Source organism: Syngnathus floridae, unplaced genomic scaffold (genome assembly GCF_059516105.1).
Source record: "Syngnathus floridae isolate MCC-2025c unplaced genomic scaffold, RoL_Sflo_1.0 HiC_scaffold_140, whole genome shotgun sequence".
NCBI classification, from domain to species: Eukaryota; Metazoa; Chordata; class Actinopteri; order Syngnathiformes; family Syngnathidae; genus Syngnathus; species Syngnathus floridae.
In genome coordinates, this window is record NW_028284163.1 from 4270 (window position 1) to 13083 (window position 8814).

An 8814-nucleotide genomic window follows, 5' to 3' on the forward strand; every position below is an offset into this window, starting at 1 on the left:
GCCGGTTGCTCTCTTTGTTTTTGTCACAATTCTGGCAAATGAGTTTGCCCGCCTGCCTGAGCGCTCCCCGTTTGTACATCCAGACGGATGAGATCAAGCTGAAAGACAGAGCGGTTAGTGTTTTGGATGAAGCCCTGGGGCCGGCCACGTCCACCGCCTTCAGCTGCAGACTCAGGCTGCCGAGCAGCAGATCGCTGCCCTGAGGGATTCCCAAAGGGCGGGCCTAAACTACCCTGGAAGTGGGGTCAACGCCGCTACTAGCAATCCTCTTCATTGCGTAAGCCACCTCATCACACACTTGCAGTACGCATGACTTAGTTCGTTGCTGGAGGAAGGTAGCACAAAAACAGTTTTGAACTTTGAACGAGTGCTTGTGTGTGTGTGTTGCGGGGCGTTTTCAGTCTCAGGAGGATCGGGACACGCGACGGTTTCATCTGAAAATCGCTGAGCTCAGCGCAGTCATCAGGAAACTGGAGGATCGAAACGCCCTGCTTTCTGAAGAGCGCAATGAACTGGTAATTTATTGACGGCACGCTTGAAGGTTTGCGCTACGTTTGATGCGCGCCATCCAGCGAGGCACCCATTGCGCTTGCTTATTAGTTGAGCGGCGCGGCGAGTCGGTTGCCTGGTAGATGTCTTTTATTGGGAGCCAAAGCCACGATTCCGTTCAAACCGATGCAAAAGGAATGGATACGTTCTGGCCCGCGTGTTGTGCGTCTTTCACATCCCGCACTTCATGCTTGCAGCTAAAGCGACTGAGAGAAACAGAAAGCCAGTTTCTGCCACTCCTGTACAAAAACAAACGCCTGAGCAGGAAGAATGAAGAACTCTCGCTGGTGCTGTGTCGCCTTGAAAACAAAGTGCGCTTTGTCACCCAGGAGAACGAGGAGATGGCAAGCTTGGTAAGTCGACGCGGACAACGGCGGCGTGCCAACAGAGTCCACTGCATTTGTGTTCCACAGAGAAGGCCTAGTTCGCTCAATGACCTGGACCGCGGTTGCGGCCAGCAGGACGGTGAAATGGAGTTCCTTCAAGTTGTGGAGCAGCGGCACATCATCGACGACTTGTCCAAGGTCTTCAGGCAGGCGACTCGGTGCACGTACGGCAGCGCCGCGCTCGCTGTCGCCAGGAAACCTTTTCCGTCCAAAGCTTGGCCGGCGGCCGCCATCCAAAAAATTGGCCCCTTAAATTCCGACCTTTCAAGCAGGAGCATTGTGCGCACGCGTTTGAACACGCTTTAGACTTGTTTTGCCGTTTTCAGCAGCTCAAAGCTCCCGTTTTGTCAGCGCCTTTGCCACTCGCTGTGCGCTGAAAACGACGGACTTGCCCGGCTGCTCAGCCCGTCAACCATGAGCCGCGAGCGCGACGTCATTGTCCGTAGGCAGCTAGTGGCAAAATGCACCCTGTTAGAGTTGCGCTCGCTCCAACTTATTTTGCAAGAACCACACGGGAGACAAGTAAGTTCTTTTGGACACCTGCAGGTGGAGAGTCCATCCGTTGTACGAATGAAGTCTGACTCTCGGCTCCTGCACGAGCATTTTAATTAAGAGAAACAGGGTGGGTGTAAGAGTGGATTGAATAGAGGAAGCCCTTGACCTCTAGTCAAAACATAGCAAGGGGTGTTTTACGACTTTGTGTAGGAAGGGATAAGCGATAGGGATAAATAAGGGATAAATAATATTATTTATTACAGGTCGCAGTCAAAGTCAAAGCAACACAATGATACGATAAAGATAATCTGGAAAACCCTGACACACTCTGTAGTTGTCACTTTTGGAAAAGACGAGCGTCCCTCCAATCATCGCCGGTGACGTGTTTTTCAGGCTCTGGAGACAGGAGCTCATGTCAGAAATGTCATTGTGAGTCGCGTTTGTTTCTGCGCCGGAGCCGTTCGTTCCCTTTGCATCCAAAGAATCTCAAAGGCGGATTATTTGTGTCGACAGGAGAGAGATTTGCTGCTACGATACCGACGTCGAGAATCTCTGAGGAGGAACAAAGCGTGAGGTCCTGCAAGGTGAGTCTGTTTGTTTGCGGCTGCTTGGTGTTGCGCAAGATGAAATGGCCTTTTTCTCGCTATCGTTCCTCTCGTCGATTCATCGTGAGGTGTCGCTTCAGTTTGTTCAGAGAGATGTTCGCTTCCGCGCCCGCAGGTCATCGAAACATTTTACGGCTACGACGAAGACGTGTTGGTGGACTCGGACGGATCGTCCTTGTCTTTTCACACCGACAGAACCCCCGACACGGAACCCGAAGAGGTAGCCCGCCATTTCTGCCAGCGTATTGACACCAAACATTCCTCTTCAGCCTGGAATCGGACTCGTCTTTGCGTCGCGGGTGCTTTGTCGCCGGTCTGACTGATTCTGGTACTAGTGCTGTGTTGCATTGGTGTGTGCATGAAGAGGCGGAGCTTCGCTACCGCCAGCTGACGCAAGAATATCAAGCGCTGCAACGAGCCTACGCTCTGCTAGCCCAGACCAGCGAAAGGGGACTACGACGCCGAGAAGGAGATCAAGGTGGCGCCCCTTCCCGCAACCCCCGGCCGGGTCGCAGCCTCCCCGTTCTCACCCAGCCTCGGGTGTTCTCTGGTCTGAAAGGAGGAGGAGGAGCCTCCCTCCTCCTCCTTTCAGACCAGAGAAAAGCTGATGGTAGAAATGGGTCACTATCAAAGCAGAGTAGCAGATCTGGAGTCAGCGCTGAAGCAACAAGGACAGGTAAGCTCATCAATGAGCACACCTTTTTCTCAGACAAAATAGCTACATTCTTCAGTCACTCATCCGTCTGGCATTACTGGACCAACCCCCCCCCCCCCCCCCCCCCCCGAACGTGGCTGGGAAAATGCGGAGAAAAGCAAATGTCATTTTCCAGTCAACCAAAGAATTTGTGGATGAAAATGACACAACATTCCAAAGCTGTCCACGCGTTTGTCTCTTCTAGAATGTCAAGTGGGTGGAGGAGAAGCAGCTGCTGCGTCAGAGCAATCAGCAGTTGGCCGAAAAGGTGACGGAAAGAAAGGCGCTGGGCGGAGTCGCTTGGCGTCACACCTGTCGGGAAGCCCCGCAGATGAGGTCTGACTGTCTTTTCAGGTCAGGCGGATGGAGGCGGAAGAAGCGCGTCTGAAAGAGCACATCCAGGATATCCGAGACCAAAACGAACTGCTTGAGTTCCGCATCCTGGAGCTGGAGGTGGGAAGACTCGCACAAGCGTGTTGAGGCCAGAGATGTGACGGACGGACGGACGGACGGACGGATGCATGCCTCTGCCTTTCAGGAGAGGGAGTGGCGCTCCCCCGTCTTGAAGTTTCTGCAAGTCCGTTTCCCAGACGGCCTCAGCCCTTTGCAGATCTACTGCGAGGCCGAGGGCGTGAGCGTACGTAAGGCGTCCCTCGCAACCCTAACCTTAACCCGAGGTCCCAGAACACCTTACATTGCTCCTTGCGCCTTTCCCCCGGACATCGTCATCAGTGATCTGATGAAGAAGCTGGACATCCTGGGCTATAACGCCGTAAGTGTATGTCGAACTCCTTATGTTCGCACTCCACGAGACTCGGCGGCTCAAATGTGACTTTTGGAAGGCTTTGCGCTGAAAGAAGCTTGTTGACGCTGTGCCTTTGGGCTCTTGCAGAATCTCACCAACGAGGAGCAGGTGGTCGTGATTCACGCCAGGACCCTTCTCACCCTAGCCGAGAAGGTAACGCGCACGTCCACGCACGCTCTCGCATTCTGCTTATGTGACAGCAGCCTTTCCTCAGTGGTTAGAATACATCAAAGTGACCAAGTCAGCACTTCAACAGAAGATGTTGGACATTGAAAGTGAGAAGGTAGACAGACACGCGACATCAGCCAAGGGGAACTCCGGCAATGTGCCCCAACAATTCTGACCTTGAGCTGTGCTAGGATATGTTCTGCAAGCAGAAGGGCTACCTGGATGAAGAGTTGGACTTCAGGAAGTGTTCCATGGACCAGGCTCATAAGGTAAGCCGCCCTCAAATCTCCCGCCGGACCACTGATGGACGAGGATTGCGGCCCAGAGGATCCTGGAGCTGGAGGCCATGTTGTACGAGGCGCTACCGCAGCGGGACTGCCCCGCCACGGACGGCGAAAAAGCCAGCCACGCTGGCGTGAATGACGTGCTGACGGCGGATCAGAGAGAAGAGCTTAGGAGCGCCGTGGACCAATGGAAGCGAGCCCTGATGTGCGAGTTGAGGGAGCGCGACGCTTGCATCCTCCAAGAGAGAATGGATCTGCTGCACAGCGCGCAACAGGTAAGGGCCCAAAGCCAGCCCGGCACTTACTTGCACGCTTACTGGCTTTTGAATGCCACTTTCCATTTGTCCGTCCTAGAGGAACAAAGAGCTGAAAGAATTCATCGAAGCTCAGAAGAGACAAATCAAACAATTGGAGGAGAAGTTTCTGTTTCTCTTTCTATTCTTCTCCTTGGCCTTCATTCTGTGGCCCTAACACCAGCTGGTGAGTGAGCTCCAGCGGCACCGCACTCGACACCTCCGATACACTGCCAGCCGGTCTCAGACGTTGGCAGACGCTCCGATGCCAACGTATACCCCCCGCCACGGTGACAGAGGCACCGCGTCACACCGGCGCTCATCCAATCAGAAGGCAGGAAAAGCAAATTCACATGCAGGGCACTTTTGAACCAGAAGAGAGCGCCACAAAAAACGGTTGTTGCCCCAAACGCGCACTAAAAAGGGTCAGAATAACAAGAGTCCCACTGGCCAGCCGGGGCCACCCGTCCAGCTGTTTCTTCAGGGGGGAAAAAAATTGGAGTCACCGGTGAGTACATTTTGCATTTAGCTCTGCTTTTCTGCTTCTGTCTTCAAGTGTGTGGCATCCTGCGATCAAAGAGTCAGCCAACCCCAAAGCGGTTGACCTCAACGTCCCACCACCATGCCTACCAGAGCAGGTGACGTGATGCTTTGGACATCCTTCCGTCTCAGATGCCCAAAAGTACTCTTTGCCACATCTGCGGCAATACGGTGTCTTTTCAAAGGTGCAAATAAATCCAGCGTGGGCGGAACACGCACGTCTTCGGTTTTTCCCGCTTTGTTTGTGTGACAGCTGTTGTGAAAATTTTATACAAATAAAGTTGTATAGTACAGGTTTGGCCAAGCCGCAACTCCCGAACCGCATGCGGCTCTTTTATGTTCATATCAACATTTGTGTGTGTGTGTGTGTGGGGGGGGGGGGGGGGGGGGTTGTGCGTGTTGGCTTCACTTGAGTTCAATTTGGTATTTTGGTCAAAAGCGCATGTGGTGAAATTCCACAAAGTAGGATGGGCAAACACATTTCTTTAAACTATGAGTGTCAATTGGGCTCTCGAAATGGCAGGGAAAAGATGCACAGCAAAACAAAAATACGTAGATGAACACAGGACGTTTTAATCAGAGTGGGAAAGTTTCTATTTTTTGTTGAACGTGATGGCAAACCATTCTGCCTGATATGTCAGACCTCAGCGCATTTCAAAGATTCAAATCTTCAGCGCCATGCACTTCAGCTCACTCCATGCTAACATTGATCAGGCGTCGAACCCGCATCATCATGCTTAAGAGGTGGCCATGCTAACCAGTGCGCCATTATGTCAACGCATAATAACTAAGTCTACTGGTCAAAACAGCGGTTACTATATGACGTCGCTACGTCGTGGTCACGTGACGCAGACAAGACGTCAATGGACGTGGGCAGAGTTAACTTGTTTAAAAGGGAGTAGGCAGAAGAAATATTTAATTTATTTAAATCTATTTTGAGTGCACACCATTATGCCAATGCATAACAACTGTAAATCTACTAAACAAAACAGCGGTTGCTATATGACATCTGCCACGTCGTGGTCACGTGACATACGTGACGTCGATGGGCGTAACTTTCGCCGGAATTCAAATCCGCGGGGAGAGTTAACTTGTTTAAAAGAGAGTGGGCAGAAGAATTATTTAATTTATTTAAATCTATTTGGTGTGTGCGCCATTATGTCAATGCATAACAACTGTAAGTCTACTAAACAAAACAGCGGTTGCTATTTGACGTCTGCCACGTCGTGGTCACGTGACGCGGACGTGACGTCGACGCCTACTTTACATCCCACCGATCACAGGACTCCTCGGCTGCATAACCGTGCCCCCTTCCCAACCAATCGGATTTGCTATACGCGAAAACGACGCCAATGGAAAGAGCTTCCGCCCAAATTTAAATCCGTGGGCGTGGCTCGCAGCAGGAAGTAGGAAAATGGCGGCGATGTTGACAAAGACACAGCGGATGGTAACATACGACTAACAAGAGAAATATTTTTATTTTCTGCTTGCAACTGGACCGTCCAGAGCGTACACGGTAAGTACAACTCATCGTTTTTAAAAAGAAGTACTTTTGTTGCCCTGAAAAGCGAGTGAGCGTGGCGTTTGTGGGGGACGTCGAATTTCGACGATTCTTTCTGGTCAACGGTTGTAAATGATTGTGTTGATTAAAAAAGAAAACTTGATGTAACTCTACTTTTAACTGCCGTTTCAGATAGATTTGGAATTGCATCACATCCAATTTTGCCTAGAGCGTACACGGTAAGTAACACTCGTTGTGTTTAAGGAGATTTACGTTTGTAATAGCAGAAGTGTAGCCGCGTTGCGTTGTACGTGTGAATGTTGGTCCGGGCGAAATGTTAATGTTTAATTTCATTCCTTTAGGTTCCACGGTGTTTGTTGGCTGCAAGTTTTCCACTGCAAGAAGAGGCTCATATCATTGACCAGGAGCGAGCTACAATGGTGAGTAGCCATAACATTTATGTTAAACACTTCCTATTTCATGTCTAACAGTACTTGATTTAACAAATAACCATAAATAAATACAGTGTGGGCACTGAAGTTAACATATGTGATTATACTGCCTAATCTGTCACCGAGTAGATTGTTGCAAAGTAATATAAGATCCAAAGTTGTAATTCAGAATAGTTTTCAAAAGAAGGCCATTAGAATTATATACAAGTCTGATTACCCCGAACAAGCTATTAATTAAATCACAAATTCTTCAATTCAAAGATTTGGTAGATTATCAGACAAATAATGTCTAACAGTAATTGATTTAACACATCACGATAAGTAGATTGAGTGTGGGCACTCTCAAGTTAACCTATGTGATTATACTGCCTAATCTGTTACAGAGTATGTTGTTGCCAAGTAATGTAGAATAGATCCAAAGTAGTAATCCAGAATAGTTTTGAAGAGGCCATTAGAATGATAAACAAATCTGATTACCTTGAACATAATAACAAGCTAAGTGTTTAATATGTCCTATGAAGTCAAAATTGGGCACCATCATGTGGTGAAATTTGGAATTGCATCACATCCAATTTTGCCTGGGAACAAACAGATTACATAAATCTTAGTTTTGAATAAGCCACTCCTTCTCAAACAAGTAAACTCTGCCCATTTTGCGCAGTAGATGTTCTGTTAATATCTAGTATTTATACAAAGTCATAATTTAAATTGCTTTCAACCTTCATTCATCGGTTCAACCAACATTACTCGCTCTTCTTACCAACTTGTATTGATTTAACTAAGCGTTTAATACTTCCTATCAGGTCTCAAATCGAGATTTGGCAAAATACAATTTCAGCAAATCCAATTTTGCCAGGGAACAAAAATAGATTAAATAAACTAAATAAGTCCTCTTCCCATTAAATAAATCAGAAAAGTCTGTCTTGTAACCAGTCCTCTTCAAACAAGTAAAGTCTGCCCATTTTGTGCCGTAGATTTTGTGACTATGCCTAGTATTTAAACAAAATCATAATTTAAACGACTTCTTTCCTTCATTCACTTTGGAAATTTGGAATTGCAGCAAATCGAATTTTGGCAGGGAACAAAAATAGATCAATTAAACTAAATAAGTCTTCTTCCCATTAAATAAATTAAAAAAGTCTGTCTTGTAACCAGTCCTTTTCAAACAAGTAAAGTCTGCCCATTTTGTGCCGTCGATTTTGTGTTAATGCCTAGTATTTATACAAAATCATAATTTAAAGGACTTCATTCCTTCATTCACTTTGGAAATTTGGAATTGCAGCACATCAAATTTTGCCTGGGAAGAAAAGTAGATTAAATAAATTTAATAAGTCTTACTACTTCCCATTAAATAAATTAAATACGTCTTACTTGTTCCCACTCCTTTTCAAAACAGTAGTTTAAAACGAGGGCCCTTCACTCAATCTTTAACCTCAACCCCGCACGTTGTGTTGTATCTGTGAATGTTGGTTGTGGCCAAATGATAGTTTTCTTTCATTCGTTTAGGTTCCAAGAAAACTTGATGTAACTCTACTTTTAACTGCCGTTTCAGATAAGCGGGTATTACGTCGCAGTCAAATGCCGCGGATATGACGTAATTGCCCGAACCTCCGCCAAAATTCAAATCTGTTGGCGCGATGGCCGTGAGCCACTGAGCAGCGACGATTATCAACAGAAATATCTTTATTTTCTGCTTGCAACTGGACCGTCTAGAGCGTACACGGTAAGTAACACTCATTGTGTTTAAGGAGATTTACGTTTGTAATAGCAGAAGTGTAGCCGCGTTGCGTTGTACGTGTGAAAATTGGTCGAGGCGAAATGTTAATGTTTAATTTCATTCCTTTAGGTTCCACGGTGTTTGTTGGCTGCAAGTTTTCCACTGCAAGAAGAGGCTCGTATCATTGACCAGGAGCGAGCTACAATGGTGAGTAGCCATAACATTTATGTTAAACACTTCCTATTTCATGTCTAACAGTACTTGATTTAACAAATAACCATAAATAAATACAGTGTGGGCACTGAAGTTAACATATGTGATTATA

General features: G+C 47.5%; 1 long non-coding RNA gene across 1 annotated transcript; it reads left to right on the forward strand.

Moving 5' to 3' along the window:
• The first annotated feature begins 1590 nt into the window (after window positions 1-1590).
• On the forward strand, window positions 1591-2537 carry LOC148377514 (uncharacterized). The gene is made up of 4 exons (XR_015856657.1): window positions 1591-1859; window positions 1944-2014; window positions 2151-2255; window positions 2400-2537. It is a non-coding gene; the product is annotated as an uncharacterized LOC148377514 (long non-coding RNA).
• The last annotated feature ends 6277 nt before the right edge of the window (window positions 2538-8814 follow it).